The sequence below is a fragment of the Nicotiana sylvestris genome, chromosome 12, assembly GCF_000393655.2.
Source record: "Nicotiana sylvestris chromosome 12, ASM39365v2, whole genome shotgun sequence".
NCBI classification, from domain to species: domain Eukaryota; kingdom Viridiplantae; phylum Streptophyta; class Magnoliopsida; order Solanales; family Solanaceae; genus Nicotiana; species Nicotiana sylvestris.
Window position 1 is genome coordinate 155629636 of NC_091068.1, and position 16912 is coordinate 155646547.

The window sequence follows — 16912 nt, forward strand, 5'->3', positions numbered from 1 at the left end:
TCCTCAGCAATAACTTTAGATTTGTCAGTAACCATCTCAGCTCTCTTAGTTGTAGACTCGTCATTCTTTCCATTCATGACATCATCATCTTTTAGCTCCTTCAGAGTGTGGTTCTTTAAGTAGACTTTGCATCAGCGAAGTGTGACTCAGCCTCAGTGAATGGCTCGTCTTCAACAACTATCTTCTTCTCGACTTTATCCTTGTAGTACTTCAAGCATTGATGGTAGGTAGATGGAACCACTTTATTCTCATATATCCAAGGCCTTACAAGCAAGACGTTGTATGAAGTCTTTGCATCGATCACATGCATCCATGCACTTGATTGCAGATCTTCGATGGTGATCCCCAACCTGATTGTGCCTACGACTCTTTTCCCCCCTTGGTTGAATCCTTGAATCATCACACGACTTTATGAGAGTTCGTTCATGGGAATGCCAAGTTCTTTCACAGTGCGAATTGGCAAGATATTCACTGAGGATCCTCCATCAACCAAAATTCGATTTACTCTTTCATCGCGCATATAGCCAACTAGGTATAATAGGCGGTTATGGGGAGTGTCACCTAGTAGAAGATTGTCATTCGTGAACATAACTTTTTCCTCACAAACATTAACTTCTTAAGGAACGGACTCGATGAGCTTTTCCGAAGATGGTGCCAACGGTAGGTCATCACTCTTTTCTTCCCCTTTGCCAGTATGGCAACAAAAGGCCTCACTACCATCATGGGAAATCTTCGTGCATAACCAACTTGGCAAAAACTAATCCAAAAGTCATTGGATGTCGTGGCTTTTAAAGGTGGTGCACTTTCACTTTTTCCTTCTTCTAATGCTTAACTGGATTCTATTTCCTTAGTCTTTTTAGCATCATTTTCCTTGTTGGTTGTTCTATTGATCTTTTTTGTGGGCTCTTTTTGTGGCACCTACGATGAGTCACCAATGTCCAAAAGTTCATCATCATCAGGTTGACCGACTTCAACTTTGTTATTCTCCAGTAATTCTTCATCTTTACTTTCTTTAAAACTGCATAATTCATCTGGACTGAATGAGCCAAAAGTGATAGAGACTTGGTTTACGCTTGATTTCGCATCTTCAAGCATGAGCTTCTTTTTTTGAGCCAAGTCCATAACTTTGTACTTGAAGACAAAGCACTTCTCTAGAGGGTGGCTCATGAGTCGATGGTATTTGTAGTAATTTGGGTCATTCATTTTACCAGCTTCATTTGGCCACTTCATCTCTAGAAGCTCAATGATATTTAACTCGAGGAGTTCTTCAAAAATCGTTTCCACATCAGAATCCAGAAATGGGTGCTCCTTCTCTTGAATTTCTTTTAGAGTCAACTTTCTACTTGGTTTATCTTGAAAAGAAGTGGATTTCGTACTCTACTTCTTTCTCACCTTCGTTGTGAACTTCACATGTGATGTATTGACATTCATATCTTCTTTGTTTTTAGACTTGGGTACAAACTTGCTCCATTTCCCAAATTCTTACTTGTTGTTTCCTTTGCGAGGCTAGATAGGCAACCTTTCATTTCCAGCGGAGGCCATGCTCAACTCCATGTCATGGGCACGAGTCAGAAGTTCTTCAAATGTGCTAGGCTTGATACCTTGAATGATATAGCGCAGTCCCAATGCATGTCTTAGATGTATCTCTCTGCCAGAAGCTTCACTAAGCCTCTCTTTACAGTTGAGGCTTGCATTCCTGCAACACTTGATAAAGTCGATAATTGGTTCACCCTTTTGTTGACGAGTATTTATAAGTTCTATCATACTCATAGTACATCTCATGCAATAAAAGTGATTGAAGAACTCTTGCTCTAGTTGATCCCACCTATCAATAGATCCAGCCTCGAGGTTATGTACCTGTCAAAAACATTTCCTTTTGGCTAGCGGACAAGCTTGCTTGACGAGGTAATATCCATAAGTCTCAACATTATTGCACGTCTCAAAGAAGTGGGCCACATGTTTCTTTTGATTATCTTTACCATCAAACTGTTGAAATTTTGGAGGTTGATAGTCAGCAGGCATTTTCAACATATCGACCCTTGCAATGTACGGCTTTGCGGATGTAAGGGAGGACTTGGCAGCAACTTGATACTTGTTCTTAAATAGTTCCTTCAATGAACTCCTTCAGTTGATCGATTGGAATCATCTCTTCAGATGAGATAGGGATAACCTTAGCGGATGCTACTTGTCTTGAGGGAGAATCACTCTCTGGAACTTCTGGGAACTTGATAGGTGCATGGGTGGATTCTTCATCCATCAAGATTCCCACCCTGTCTATTAGCTTGTCGATTCTAGCATCTTGATTTTGCATGCACTTGGTCAAGCCAGTGATTGCTTTCGTCAAGTTTGCCAACTGCTCCTCCAAAGATAAAGTATTTGTCACACCATGGCTTGAATGATTGTTGTGGACGATGGAGAGTAGCATAGATTGTCACACAGATTGATCCTCGATTGGCTCACGCTATGCGGTATAAGTGGGGAGGATCCATCACTTGAAATATCATCATCTTCCTTCACAGTAAAATTCTTGGATTCTGAGAGGTTAAGCAGAGCTAGAGTTTTCTTAATCTTTTCAGCAACATTGCTTCCTCCTTCAGGTGTATTTGTAGAAGATGTTGCTCCTTTTAAGGATGAAGATCCGAAAATAGGAGTTGATATGGACGACACTCAGGGTGCTTGTTGTTCTAATGATCTTACTTTGCTCCTCATAACTGGTCCAAAGCTTCCAAAAGTAACATCGAGGATGCTTTCCACATCAGCATTGAAGCTGAAATTAGCAGCCTTAGCGGAAGTTGATATGGATTTGATCTTCTTTGAAGCCATTTCGATGTTCTTGAACTTTAGTGATTGCAAAATTTAGATGAGAGGTAGAGATTGTCCTATTAGGTGTGCCGAAATTTGTAGACAATAAATTTGCGTCAAGAAAATAATCGAGACCGAAAAATATTGCAACAATCATAGTATTTAATTTTGAATAATATGAGTGTACAATCTCTATAAATCCTCCGATTCTTCTTTCCAGTAGTAAATAAATTCAAGTACCTTTGAGCTTGATCTTGAATCTATACTTGTTGCCACGAAAGATCATCTTGAATTCAACTAGCACGAACTTTGATTTGAAATCGCACTCCTTAAACCTTGATTTGTTCTTTGTTTTTGGGCTTGAACTTGATTTCTTGAACTTGAACTTGATTGTTTTAAGCTTGAAACTTGTAGAGAAATTTGTTGCGTTTAATCCACGAGCTCTCTCTTGCTTCTTGTTATAACTTCTGGTGTCCTTTCTGTGTTATGAAGACCCCTATTTATAGTTTTGGAAGGAAAGAGTTGTGATGAGGAAACCTCTGAAGCAAAGGTTCGGTCAAATCTTTTTCAAAAAATGCTTCACACGGAGTATTCGGACGGGCAAAAATCGCTCGCTTATCTTTGCGCGAAAACCCTTCGTGTCTTCGTGCAAAGAGGGGCAGCTGTAAGCACGTGATTTTTGCTTTACGAGCAATCGCTCCAAAAGAAAATAAAAATAGTAACAAATGGTTTCGCTGTACAATTGTTCGAGTTTTCGTGACATGTGTTGTTAGTCATTTGTGGATCTGTCCATTTTTGCATTTAATCATTAACAAACAAAAATACAAAATATGTATGTTAGGATGATTAAACCATAATTCGGTCAGTAAAAGAAAATTCAAAAAAATATATATATGTGTGCATCGTTCGTTCTAGGCTTTTAGTTAACTTACTTAAATAATTTTTGTGATAATTGTGTTAAAATGTTGCATTGTTGTTTAGTTTTAATTTCATTATTTTTATTATTTATTATTTTTATTTTTTGTTTTAAAAAAAAAGAAAAAAAAAGAAAAAATGAAATTAGAAAACCAAAGAGTGAAGGAAATCGGTTTGGGCCAAAAGAAGTGAAACAAAACAGGCCCAAACCAGCATTCAAATCCGGTCCAAGTCCAGGCCTGCCCAGGCATCTCCTGAAACGACACCGTTTCAGGCCAATCCATCTCAGCCGTTCCAATCAACCCAATCCAACGGTCCAGGATCACTATCAGTAAACCGTTTCAAAACCCGACCCAGGAACCAATCCGATCCAACCCCTCATTTAAACCAAACGACCCCGTTTAACTACCAAACGACCCCGTCTCATTTCTCACCCTCAGATCCAAGCCGTTGAGATCATATGATCTAACGGCTCAGATCCAATCCCATAGACCATATATAAACCTTCCCTTACACCCACGCCCCCTATACCAACACCCCACCCCTTCGTCCCCAAGCTCAAACCCGGACCTCCCATTAGAAACCCTAGCCGCCCCCGTCTCCCTCGCCATTAAAGCCGGCGGCATGGACGCCGGTGGCCACCTCCTGAACACCCTAAGACCCCCTCACTCTCCTGAACATGGATCTGTTACTCCCTAGACTCGAATCACTTTCCTTCGTCTCGAATCTTCATTTGAAGATTTGAGTCGAACCCGGACCTATGCCAAACCACCCCATCTTCATACCAGACACTCCCCTGACCTTCCTCGTGACCAAACCAAGCTTGGTTTGGTCCGAATCTACCCACAACTCCCTAAAAATCAGATCTGGAAATCCAGACCTTAGAACACATGCACCTGGGGAACCCGGCCGGTCTGGACAAGGGTTTGAGGTCTAATAGACCTTAATCAAGGTGTTCTCATGTGAGAACACCCTGATTAAAGTTTGTTCGGCCTCAAGAGTTCGAAGTTGAATCAGAATTTGGGTCATTTTTGATTTCAAACCTTTTTTGGTAAGTTTTCCTTTCTTTCGTTTTAATTCTAATTAAGTTGTCAGCATGTTCCGTTGTGTTTGTTTGTTAGGTTGTTATTTTTCATTCGGATTTCTTCCATCTCTGTTAAAGGCCTTTTATTTGGTCGATTGTCTTCTGTTTGTATTCTGAATACACTCTGTGATAAACATGATCGTCAGTTAGATTAGTCGTCAAATGAATTAATTCATATAGGCCCAGTAATTTAACAAAAGTTGTCTGATACCCTTTAGGTCCCTGTATGTGTTGTTTATTTGAACGACTGATTATTACCTGTTATAATTAGTATAGTCGACTTGATAAATGTCGTCGATCAGTTTTCTATAACTAATGAATCGAATGAGCTAATAATGTCGCATGACTAATTGAACCTCGCCACTAACTGAATGCCCCAGCATTGTTTAAAATGGTTTGTTTGCATTGTAAAAACGACTGAAAAGGTTCAGTCCAGGCAGTCTTGAATTTGAACTTTCATCAGTTCAAAAATGTCCTGATGCTGCAATAGGCAGGGCAGTAATAATCAAGGTTAAGCAGGGGTATTCCGGGGTTTGGAAAAGGCAGAAAAGGTTAGTTTAAATGAAGCTGACAAGTAGGGTACTAATTAAGATTAAACTAATACTAATGGGGAACAAGACACAAGGGTATGGGGCTTAAAATGAATAAATAAAATGAGCCCATAACTCTTGATTAAACAAAAACCAGGCGTGGGGAATAAAGGAGCTGGCACCAAAAGATGCTCAAGCATGGGTTTAACAAAGTATGGGCAGGCTGCAAGTTGCAGCATGAGGACAGCCTAGCTGCACTAAGTCATTTGGCTTATAAATAGGCCATTTGAGAACTTAAAAGGGGCTGGACTTTTAGCCTTCAAAAAAAAAAAGAGAAAACAAAGTGGAAAATTTTTAGTCTTAAGGCTAGAGTTTTAATCTGAAGAGAGGTCTAGTGAGTCAAAAGAAAAACTGAAAAACATAAGGTAGCTTCCAGTAAACATTGCAACCAACCACTGTCTGAAAGTTGTATAAGAGTGCATTTTGGTCAAGCTGTCTCGGCCAAGTTCTGTTGCTTGAATTGACTGAGCTGTTTATGGTTGTTGAACTGTTGGTGTTGCTGCATTGAACACTTTGTTAGTACTGTGGTTTCTCTACTCTTTCCTGGGATTACTCGACTATCTGTTAGTTCTTCTGTTCTGGGAAATATTGCTGGTTGTCTGTGGGCTGTGGAAAACAATTTTGGTTGTTGGTTTGTTGCTGTGCTGTTGCTGTGTATCTGTTGTTGCTGTGTTTACTGCATACTGCCCAGCTGATCACTCCTATCTTCTTTGTCCTCTATACCAGGTACACAATTACACTACCAATGTAACTCGAAAGTTTGAGCAATGAGTATAAAAGAGAAGATCTGCAGATGTTGTTTATACATATGTACTGCTGTGTTGAATGTCATGTAATGTCTAATAGCTCATATTTTGGGATACTGAATTTAGCTTACAAGCCTAGTTGATGTCAATGTAGGGTATCGAATGATAACTGTATATATAAGCTGTTAGATAAAAGTGGTCTCAATGAACTTGGTTGCATCTCAGATTTAGTTTACTTTGCCGTATATACTGTAACATATGCCAAACACGAAATCTGTACACAAGGGGTTAAATTCTTCCTTTTCTGATTAATGGTCTCATATAACTAATAAACCACCTGTTAAGACAAAGAACAGGGACGTTGTAATACAAACCCCATGAAGGTCGAGTTCAGGTCAAAACAGGCCAAGTAGGCCTGCTTCGAGCAAGCAGTGGCCCAGGTTTGGCCCATCACGCATGGGTCGAATTTGGGCCCATGATTATTTATTCGACTGACTGTGCACACAGCCTTGTTCCTGATTTTAAGCATTTCCGAATTCTGTTATAAATGACTTGCAAGCATTAATTAATTAGGATTATCTACTGCTTTCGATTGATAGAGACAAACACGACAAGAAACGTAGTTGCTATAGGATATCCTTTTAAAAAATGAGATGAGCCTCGCCGAATAAAAATACAAATTGCGGGGCCCTCAGTAAAATACTTGTTTTAAATTACTTAGAATTCAGGAGGGCCGCTTAGTGAATTTCGTGGCCTTCCCAAAAATAATAACGCGATAGTCTTTTTAGGCGCGTGTTTAATAATTTACTTTCTTAAAACTTGGGGTGTGCATTTCATGCGACCCAAATCCAAATCCCAAAACGTCAAATAAGATATGTTCCGGATTGTGGGTGCATTTCATGTGACGCAGTCCAAAGACATGTTTTAAGCGACGTTCACATTCCTAATAATAATAATTAATAAAGCGGTTAAAAGATAAAATTTGCACATGGTTCATAATTGTATTAAAAATCAGATAAATAAGCCGAATATAACAGTTGAGCGACCGTGCTAGAACCACGGAACTCGGGAATGCCTAACACCTTCTCCCGGGTTAACAGAATTCCTTATCCGGATTTCTGGTACGCAGACTGTAATATAGAGTCATTATTTTCCTCGATTCGGGATTAAAATTGGTGACTTGGGACACCCTAAATCTCCCAAGTGGCGACTCTGAAATAAATAAACAAATCCCGTTTCGATTGTCCTTTAATTGGAAAAACTCCCCCTGCGCCTCCCGGGCGCGGAAAAAGGAGGTGTGACAGCTCTGGCGACTCTGCTGGGGAATAACCCAGAACCACTGGTTCAGGGTTAGAAATTCGAGCTTAGATAAATTGTTATATTTGGCTTTATCTGATTTTTTACATGTTTTGAGCCTAATGTGCTAAATGTTGCTTTTACCGCTTTGATATTATGTGAACTGTATATAAACTGTGCCGAAACCCATATCCTTTCTGAGTCTTCTAAATCATGAAGAAGGGTGTACTTCGTACGACTTCTTTTCTGTATAGTGTCAAATCCCAATTTAGAACGAGGTTCGGACAAGTTGCTAAGCCGGCGAAGCTTCTGTATTCCCGGTACGCTGCCCCCCCTTGGCTCGAGCTGTCCGCTCGGGTAAGCTAGGTCTAGAACAAACACCCACGTTCTGAACCTAGTATAACAAAGCCACATGCCGGATCCCTAGTAGGAACGTTTATTTGCATCATGTGCATTTGACTTAGGGGACTCAACACAGGGGTTGAGTCCGTCTAGGAATAGCAACCTGAAATAGAAAGGGCCATCCTGATGCATCCTACTCACTGCTTGTGCATTTATTTGCTTCAAACATGCATGATGACCGGTTTTGAGTGTTGGGAAATTTTTACAAAACAAAAGATATAAATAAAACAAAACATATAATATAAAAAAAAAAAAAATTCAGGTTTATGACAAGCTGAGAATGAGGAATGAGTTTTTTACTATTACTCTACTTTCAAAAAATAATAATAAAAAAAATAAATAATAATAATAATAATAATGATAAATAAATAAACTAGTTAGTTTATGACCCGAACTACGTCGGTTTGATTCTCACCGGATGTGAGATACGTAGGCAACCCTCATCGGGTCCAACTCCTTTTTCCATTTTTACCAAAAATGATATACCATAAAGCATATATGTATATGTGTATACACGTGTATACAAATGCATATATTGTTTGTTTTTGTGTTCAAAGATTTTTGTTTAGAGTCAAAATAAAGGATTTTGTTTTCACCTAAAAGGTCACCCTAATAAATGTGCAGGATGAACACAGAACAAAATGAACCATTCTCGGCCCTCAGCGAGGTCCCTCTACAACTCCACATGTGGTGGAATGACTTGGAAGCCGATAGCAAAGGGGTAGTAGGAAGAATATTGGGAGGTTTTGTAAATTTGTTGGGTGTTGGGCCGAGGACAGATATTCTTGAAGCTCTAATACCATTTTGGGACCCTACCTGTAATGTATTCCGTTTTGTTGACTTTGAACTTTCACCGACACTTGAGGAAGTTGCCGGATATGCGGGACTGAATGAGAAGTTAAGAGGGCAATATTTGCTTTCGCCAAGGCCGGTGTCCCCGCATGCGTTTCTGGATCTACTAAGCATTAGTCGGAAGGTACAACATGACGATTTATCGAGAGGGTGTTGTGATCTCCATTTCTTGTATCAGCGGTACGGAACCCCGCAGGGTTTCGAGGAACCGAACCTTGGGCTAACTCACGGCGGGAACAGAAACAAATGGGAAGCAAGACGTACTTTGGCTTTTATCACAGCATTCTTGGGAGTCATGGTCTGTCCAAGGAAGGATAAAAAGATAGAGATAGGTCTGGTAGGGATGGCCGACGTGGCAATCAAAAGAACCAATAGTACTGTGGTTCCTTTGATTTTGTCCGAAATCTACCGGGCTCTGACTATATGCCGAGAAGGAGGCAAGTTCTTCCAAGGTTGCAACCTGTTACTTCAGCTATGGATGCAGGAACACCTCCATCACCGAGTAGGATACATGAACCACGGGTTGACCGAGAGGAATTGTATCAGCGGATTCAAGAAGCGCATGACAGGCGCCAGATTTCCTGAAGGTGTCGAAGAATGGTTTACACGGTTAAGGTCAACAACAGCTGACCAAATTGAATGGGCATTCGGTTGGTTGACTGATACTGAGGTGATCTACATGTCGGCTGAAGAATGTCATGTTCTCTTAATGGGGCTTCGCAGCATCCAGCCATATGCCCCTCATCGGGTATTACGACAACTGGGCAGGTTTCAAGTAGTCCCTACTGATGAAGATCTGAGCAAGCATGCCTTGGAATTAAGCCCGGGAGTCATATTCCCCGAGGGGAAGATTAGAAAACTGTGGCATGAATGTAGATTCTTGGAGCCCAAAACCATGGTACGAGAGCTAGCTAAAGGTGAGGTAGACCCAAAGTACGATGCTTGGTTCGAAAGAAGGTTTCAGACTCGGCAAAGACCTGCTAAAAGGGCCCACGTCCAACACTTCACCAATGATTCACAAGAGCAATGGGGATGGTTAAAAAGGGAGAAAGGTTACCGGGTCGAAATCGGGAAGCTAAAGCAACAAGTTGAGAGGCTTGTATTTGAGAACAATGTGCAAGTAGCCTCGGAGCAGGCTGAAAGAAACAAGTTAGCCCAAGAAAACCAAACCTTGAAGGCCCGCCTTCGCCAAGCCAGTAAGAGTAACGTTGACCGACAGAAGCGTCGCTCTGACGAAAGATTGATAGCAAGTTTGAGAAATCAGGTCATCCAAAGCCAAGAAGAATTAGAACAATCAAAAGCTTGCATAACAAGGATGAAGGTCAGATGGGCAAAGTACACAATGGCCCGGAAGCAGCGTTTGCAACAGGTCATAAGGGATTATGAAATGAGCGTCAGAATATTAAGGGAGACGAGCTCCACTCTACATGATCGGATCGTCAAACAAGCACGAGACGCCCAGGCCGACAGAAGACAGTGCTACGATGCAATGGCCTGCATGGAAAGACAAATGGAGTTGTTTCAGGATCGACTTGCCGACAATGCTCAGGCGCTGGGGTTAAAAAACCAACAAATCAGGCAGTTGTTCAGTGAAAGAGATAACATTCGAGCGAGGATTGATGAAATAGGGCATTACATCTACATGAAATGCCTGGCATGTGAGCGAACACCTCGGAAGACCCTCCTTGTTTCCATCATGGGCTGCGTCCACCGGATTGTGAACGAGTTGAAGAGCCTACAAAGGGACCTTACACCTAGATCCGCGGAAAGGCCGAATGATGCCTCGTGGGCCCTTAAGTTGGAGAATTAGTTTTTGGTCAAGTCCTGTTTATTTGGCTTTGGTTGTCTTCCCATATGTTGTTTTCTTTTCGTTAAACCAAGTTTAAAACCGTGGAGTCTATACTTTTGCTATTTTTATTTATTTAAAGTAATGTGTAATAGCAAATTTTGATAATGAAATTAAGTGACTCCAGAAGAATTACTATGTGTCTTTACTTTGAGGCAGAACTACGCCTGGTCTGATTCACGCGGGGACGTGATACGTAGGCAATCCCCATAAGATTCGACCGTTTTTAATAAATAAAGAAAAGAAAATGTAAATAAAATAAAACGCAGGGTTTCGCAAAATACTTTAAAAGGACGAATGAGCAAACCGGGATGACGCATGTTGTTTGAAGCAAAGCATGTAGGAACGGTTAACTGCATAGGTGCATTGCATCCTCTATGTGTTATGGTCAAATCTGTTAAACTCTAACGCTAACAAAGTTTGTTGTTGTCTGTTACCAGACAGTTAGTTGTTAAAGAATTCTGGCAACACATTCATACCAAACCAGATCCAAAGGACCGATAGCATCAAGCATGACTACTTCGGAGAATAGCAATGAAGAAGAAAGGCCGATGAGCCAGTTGTTAAAAGAAGCGATGGAAAAGATTGAAAGGATGGGACTAGAAATGAATGCAATGCAACTAGCCCTAGCCAAAACACAAAAGAGTCCTGAAACACTGGGACACATGCCGGAGTACCCTCACTCTGGCCCTTCCACAAGCCGCCCAAATCCCCTCTATCATCAAGAAAGAAGCCCTCATGATTCCCAAGCTCCACCACCCCATCAACCTCTCCCAACACCCAATATTCCCATTTTTGTGGGACCTGCATCAGCCCCTTTGCAGCGAACGACCAGTGAGCCATTGTTTCAGGCTCACGATACACAATACTATCCCCCTGAGCCTACATTCCATGCACCCGAACCACAGGCTTACAATCCCCATTTGGAAGTTCCGGCAGAGGTTGAGAAGCCGGTTAAGGCCCCTGAACAGGATGAAGTGTTGAGAAAGTTCAAAAGCCTGGAGCAATCCTTCAGGAACTTGCACGGGCTGGGCAATCAAGTCAGCGTGGCATACAAAGATCTGTGCCCTTTCCCAGATGTCCAACTCCCGGCTGGGTTCAAGATGCCCAAGTTTGATTTATATGAGGGGCACGACGATCCCATGGCACATTTGCGGGGATTCTGTAGCAAAATGAGAGGGGCAGGAGGCAAGGATGAGCTTTTGATAGCTTATTTCGGCCAAAGTCTGAGTGGATCTGCACTGGAATGGTATACCAGGCAAGATTTCAGCAGGTGGTACACGTGGGATGATCTGGCGCAGGCTTTTGCAGGTCATTTCCAGTACAACCTGGAGATAGTCCCTGACCGTCTCACGTTATTGAGAACTGGGAAGAAACCCGGGGAAAGTTTTCGCGAGTTCGGGTTCCGCTGGAGAGAACAAGCAGCTAGGGTCGATCCTCCCATGAGAGAGGGAGAGATGGTAGACTATTTTTTGCAGACATTGGATCCAACCTACTTTGGTCACTTGGTGACAACGGTTGGAAAATCTTTCAACGAGGTGGTCAAAATAGGGGTCATGATAGAAGAAGGTTTGAGGTCGGACAAGATCTTGAACTATTCGGCACTCAAAGCCACGACCCAGGCTATTCAAAGCGGCACGGGGGTGCGCTTAGAAGAAAGAAAGAAGAGGTTGCCACGATCGAGGCAGGCAGTTGGTCCAGGGCTGGCAGGCCGCACTACAACCAACCCAGGCCTCACAGGTCAAATTACCCATACAACCCACCACAAAATTTCTATCCACCTCGAGAACCACATTGTTCCGTACACCAAGCCCAGGTATACACTCAGCCTCCGGTTCGCCCACAATGGCGCGCACCGGCTCCCCAGAACATATATGCACCACCACAAAACACCTACCCTCCACCAAGGGCATATAGAAACCCTTCAGGGGCAGGTTTCCGGGGAAATCCAGATGCTAGGAATGACAGGTTGCGGAAGCAAAGAACCTTCACCGAACTGGGAGAAACCTACACCGCTGTGTTCCACAAGCTGCGGCAATTGGGTTTGGTTAGTCCTGTCCATACTCGGGAACCAAATCCCCCGCCTCAGAATTTGGATCGTTCAATCAGTTGTGAATACTGTTCAGGGATGCTCGGGCACGATACCGAGAAGTGCTGGAAGTTAAGGCATGCCATACAGGATCTTATTGACACCAATAAGATCGAGGTCCAGACACCGGAGGCTCCTAACATCAACCAAAACCCACTGCCAGCGCACCACGAAACTCACATGATTGAGTTGGTGTGTGAGGGAGGAGAATTAAGAAAACCCTCACAAACAGTGATGATGATCCAAGCCGCCCCGAAAGAAGTCTTAACCAGTGGAGGAACGAGTGTACAGTCGCAGGGAGAAGGCGTCAAGCCGGTAGTGATATTGGGGAAGAGCCCGTCCGTCATAGCAAGCAAACCCGAGCCAAGCAAGTTGGTAATACCAGGGATCCTGCCCACACCGGCAGTCATGTTGAAAGGGGTATGTAGAGAACGGGTGACCATAAAGCCGGTGGTCCAACTGCCGATGATTGACAGCAGGGCTGTGCCCTGGAAATATGAAAAGGCAGTGGTGACGTACCAAGGAAAACAGGTGGAAGAAGTCAGTTGTGAAGCGCAAGGGCTGACTCGATCAGGTCGATGTTTTGCTCCGGTGGAGTTAAGAAAAACCAACCCAGTGGCAACCAAGAAGCCAGTGTCAGAAGAAGAGGCTGAAGAATTCCTGAGGAAGATGAAAGTACAAGACTATTCTGTGGTTGAGCAGCTGAGAAAAACACCTGCCCAGATCTCACTATTGTCATTACTCCTCCATTCCGAGGAACATCGTCGGGCCCTGTTAAAGATATTGAACGAGGCTCATGTACCCAGTGAGATTTCTGTAAACCACCTGGAAACCATTGCCAGCAAGATTTTCGAGGTGAACAGAGTGACATTCTCAGATGATGACCTGCCGGTGGAAGGAACGGAGCACAATAAAGCTCTATACCTAGCTGTCAAATGTGAAGACTCGGTGGTAACCCGAGTATTGGTGGATAACGGCTCAAGCGCCAATATTTGTCCATTATCCACCCTGGACCAGTTAAAGATTGACCGTGGAAGAATCCGGGAGAATAGCATCTGTGTCCGGGGGTTTGACGGAAACGGAACAGCCACTGTGGGGGATGTTGTACTTGAACTAACCATTGGCCCGGTCCTGTTTACCATGGAATTCCAGGTATTGGACGCCACGGTATCTTACAACTTGCTGTTAGGACGACCCTGGATTCATGCAGCTAAAGCGGTGCCTTCCACCCTACATCAGACAGTGAAGTTCGAGTGGGAAAGACAAGAGGTCGTGTTGCACGGCGAGGATACAACATGCACCATGGGCGGAACCATTGTGCCTTTCATAGAGACCACTGATGACAAGGGTCCCTGGGTCTACCAGATTCTCGATACAGGGTCGGCCAACAAAATTTCTGAAGGAGAAATCATCCCGCACCCTAGGGTGGCTGCCGCAACAGTCATGATGGTATCAGAAATGCTGGGTAATGGGTTTGTGCCGGGAAAAGGCCTGGGAGTTGAACTTCAAGGGATAGTCCAACCTGTCTCCCTTCCTAAGAATCTGGAAACTTTCGGATTGGGGTTCAAACCAACCGCAGCAGATAGGAAGCAAGCGCGAAAAATGAAGAAAAGGGTCTGGTTTCTGCCTAAACCAGTGCCCCGCCTCTCAAGGTCTTTTGTTAAAGCAAGTGCCAAGGGGTCAACGATCCCAAAGATTCTAGGACCTTTGATCGGTATAAATGAAGACCTGAATCAGAGTTTTGAGAGGCTATTCGCGGATGTCAGTATGGTGGAAGCTGGAGAAGGTTCCAGCAGAGCAGAGATACAGTTTGTGGGGCCTGAGGCCAAGACCAACAATTGGACAGTTACTCCTCTTCCTGTCCGAGGGGAGTCTTGGTAGTAGGCTTTGATTTATGTTTTGTGTGTTTTGTTTTGTCCGGATTATTCAAGGGTGTAATCCAAATTTTACTTTCGTTTTTGTAAAAGTGTGAACCCTTTTATCCCGCAAGTTTAATAAAGTTCTTTTCTTTTGTCCCATTTTAATTTTGTTTTGTTCTTTTTCTTTCTGAACAGTTCTCTTTTTACTGGTTCTAATGACATGGCATGCACAGCGGATCTTCGACCTAGTCTAATAAATCAATCTGAAACCGACTCAATGATGCAAAAGGTCGTTTGTGACGATGAATCTGAATGTGACGAAGGTGAAGCCTTCGAAGAAATAAACAGAGAACTGTGCCAATTTGAAGAGAAACCCAAGCCTAACCTAAATGACACCGAGGCTGTGAATCTAGGAGACGCTGATAACGTCCAAGAGACCAAAATTAGCATCCACATTGAGCCGAATGTCAGAGCAGAATTGATCAAAACTCTCAGGGAATTCCAAAGACGTTTTTGCCTGGTCATATGATGATATGCCTGGATTAAGCACCAATTTAGTGGTTCACAAATTACCCACTGACCCGGCATACCCTCCGGTCAAGCAAAAACTAAGGAAATTTAAAACAGAAATGAGTGTAAAGATCAAAGAAGAAGTGATTAAGCAGTTGCAATCGAAGGTCATTCGGGTCACTCGATATCCCGAGTGGTTGGCCAATGTGGTACCAGTCCCAAAGAAGGATGGAAAAATCAGGGTGTGCGTCGACTACCGCAACCTCAACAAAGCAAGTCCCAAGGACAATTTTCCGTTACCCAACATTCATATCCTGATCGATAATTGCGCTGGGCGCGAGATCGGATCCTTTGTGGATTGCTATGCGGGTTATCATCAGATCCTAATGGACGAGGAGGATGCTGAGAAGACAGCGTTTATTACGCCATGGGGAACCTACTGCTATCGGGTAATGCCGTTCGGTTTAAAGAACGCTGGGGCAACATACATGCGAGCAATGACTGCTGTGTTTCATGACATGATACACAAAGAAATCGAGGTGTACGTCGATGATGTGATCATCAAATCTTGGCGTCAGGAGGACCATGTAGCAGACCTAAGGAGATTTTTCCAAAGACTCCGAAGGTATGATATCAAGCTTAACCCGGCCAAATGCGCATTCGGGGTTCCATCAGGAAAGTTGCTAGGATTCATCGTCAGTCGACGGGGGATTGAGTTAGACCCATCCAAAATTGAATCCATCCGAGATTTGCCACCGCCAAGGAACAAAACAGAGGTAATGAGTTTGCTGGGTAGACTCAATTATATCAGCAGGTTCATCGCTCAACTCACAGCAACTTGTGAGCCCATATTTCGGCTGCTGAGAAAGGACGCTGCAGTAGGTTGGACAGCAGAGTGTCAGGAGGCCTTCGACCAAATCAAAGGGTATCTGTCTAATCCACCCGTATTGGTCCCGCCTAAGCCCGGGAAACCCCTAATCCTTTACCTGACGGTCTTGGAAAATTCATTTGGTTGTGTACTGGGGCAACATGATGACACAGGAAGGAAGGAGCAGGCCATCTACTATCTTAGCAAGAAATTCACAGTGCATGAGGTCAAGTACACTCAACTCGAGAAAACATGCTGCGCCCTAACTTGGGTAGCTCAGAAGTTGAAGCACTACCTGTCTTCATATACTACTTATCTCATATCCCGCTTGGACCCATTGAAGTATATCTTTCAGAAACCTATGCCCACGGGAAGGTTGGCAAAGTGGCAAATTCTGCTCACAGAGTTTGATATCATCTACGTAACGAGGACGGCCATGAAAGCCCAGGCACTGGCAGACCATTTGGCAGAGAATCCCGTTGATGAAAAATACGAGCCCTTAAGAACGTATTTTCCTGACGAAGAGGTGATGCATACGAATGAGTTGGAATTACCTGAGGAACCGGGTTGGAAGCTTTTCTTCGATGGAGCTGCAAACGCAAAAGGGGTTGGAATAGGAGCAGTACTCATTTCTGAAACAGGACGGCATTATCCTGTTACGGCTCAACTACGCTTCTATTGCACCAACAATATGGCCGAGTATGAGGCTTGCATTCTGGGTCTGCGCTTGGCTGCTGACATGGATGTCCAAGACGTCTTGGTCTTGGGAGACTCGGACCTCTTGGTACATCAAATTCAGGGTGAATGGGAAACACGAGATCTAAAGCTCATACCATACCGACAATGCTTGCATGATCTGAGCAAGCAATTTCGATCGGTGAAGTTCAAACACATCCCGAGAGTTCACAATGAGGTTGCGGATGCCTTGGCCACCTTGGCATCAATGCTGCACCACCCTGACAAAATGTATGTTGATCCTCTACACATCCAGGTCCGTGATCAGCACGCCTACTGCAATGCCATAGAAGAAGAAGCAGATGGCGAACCCTGGTT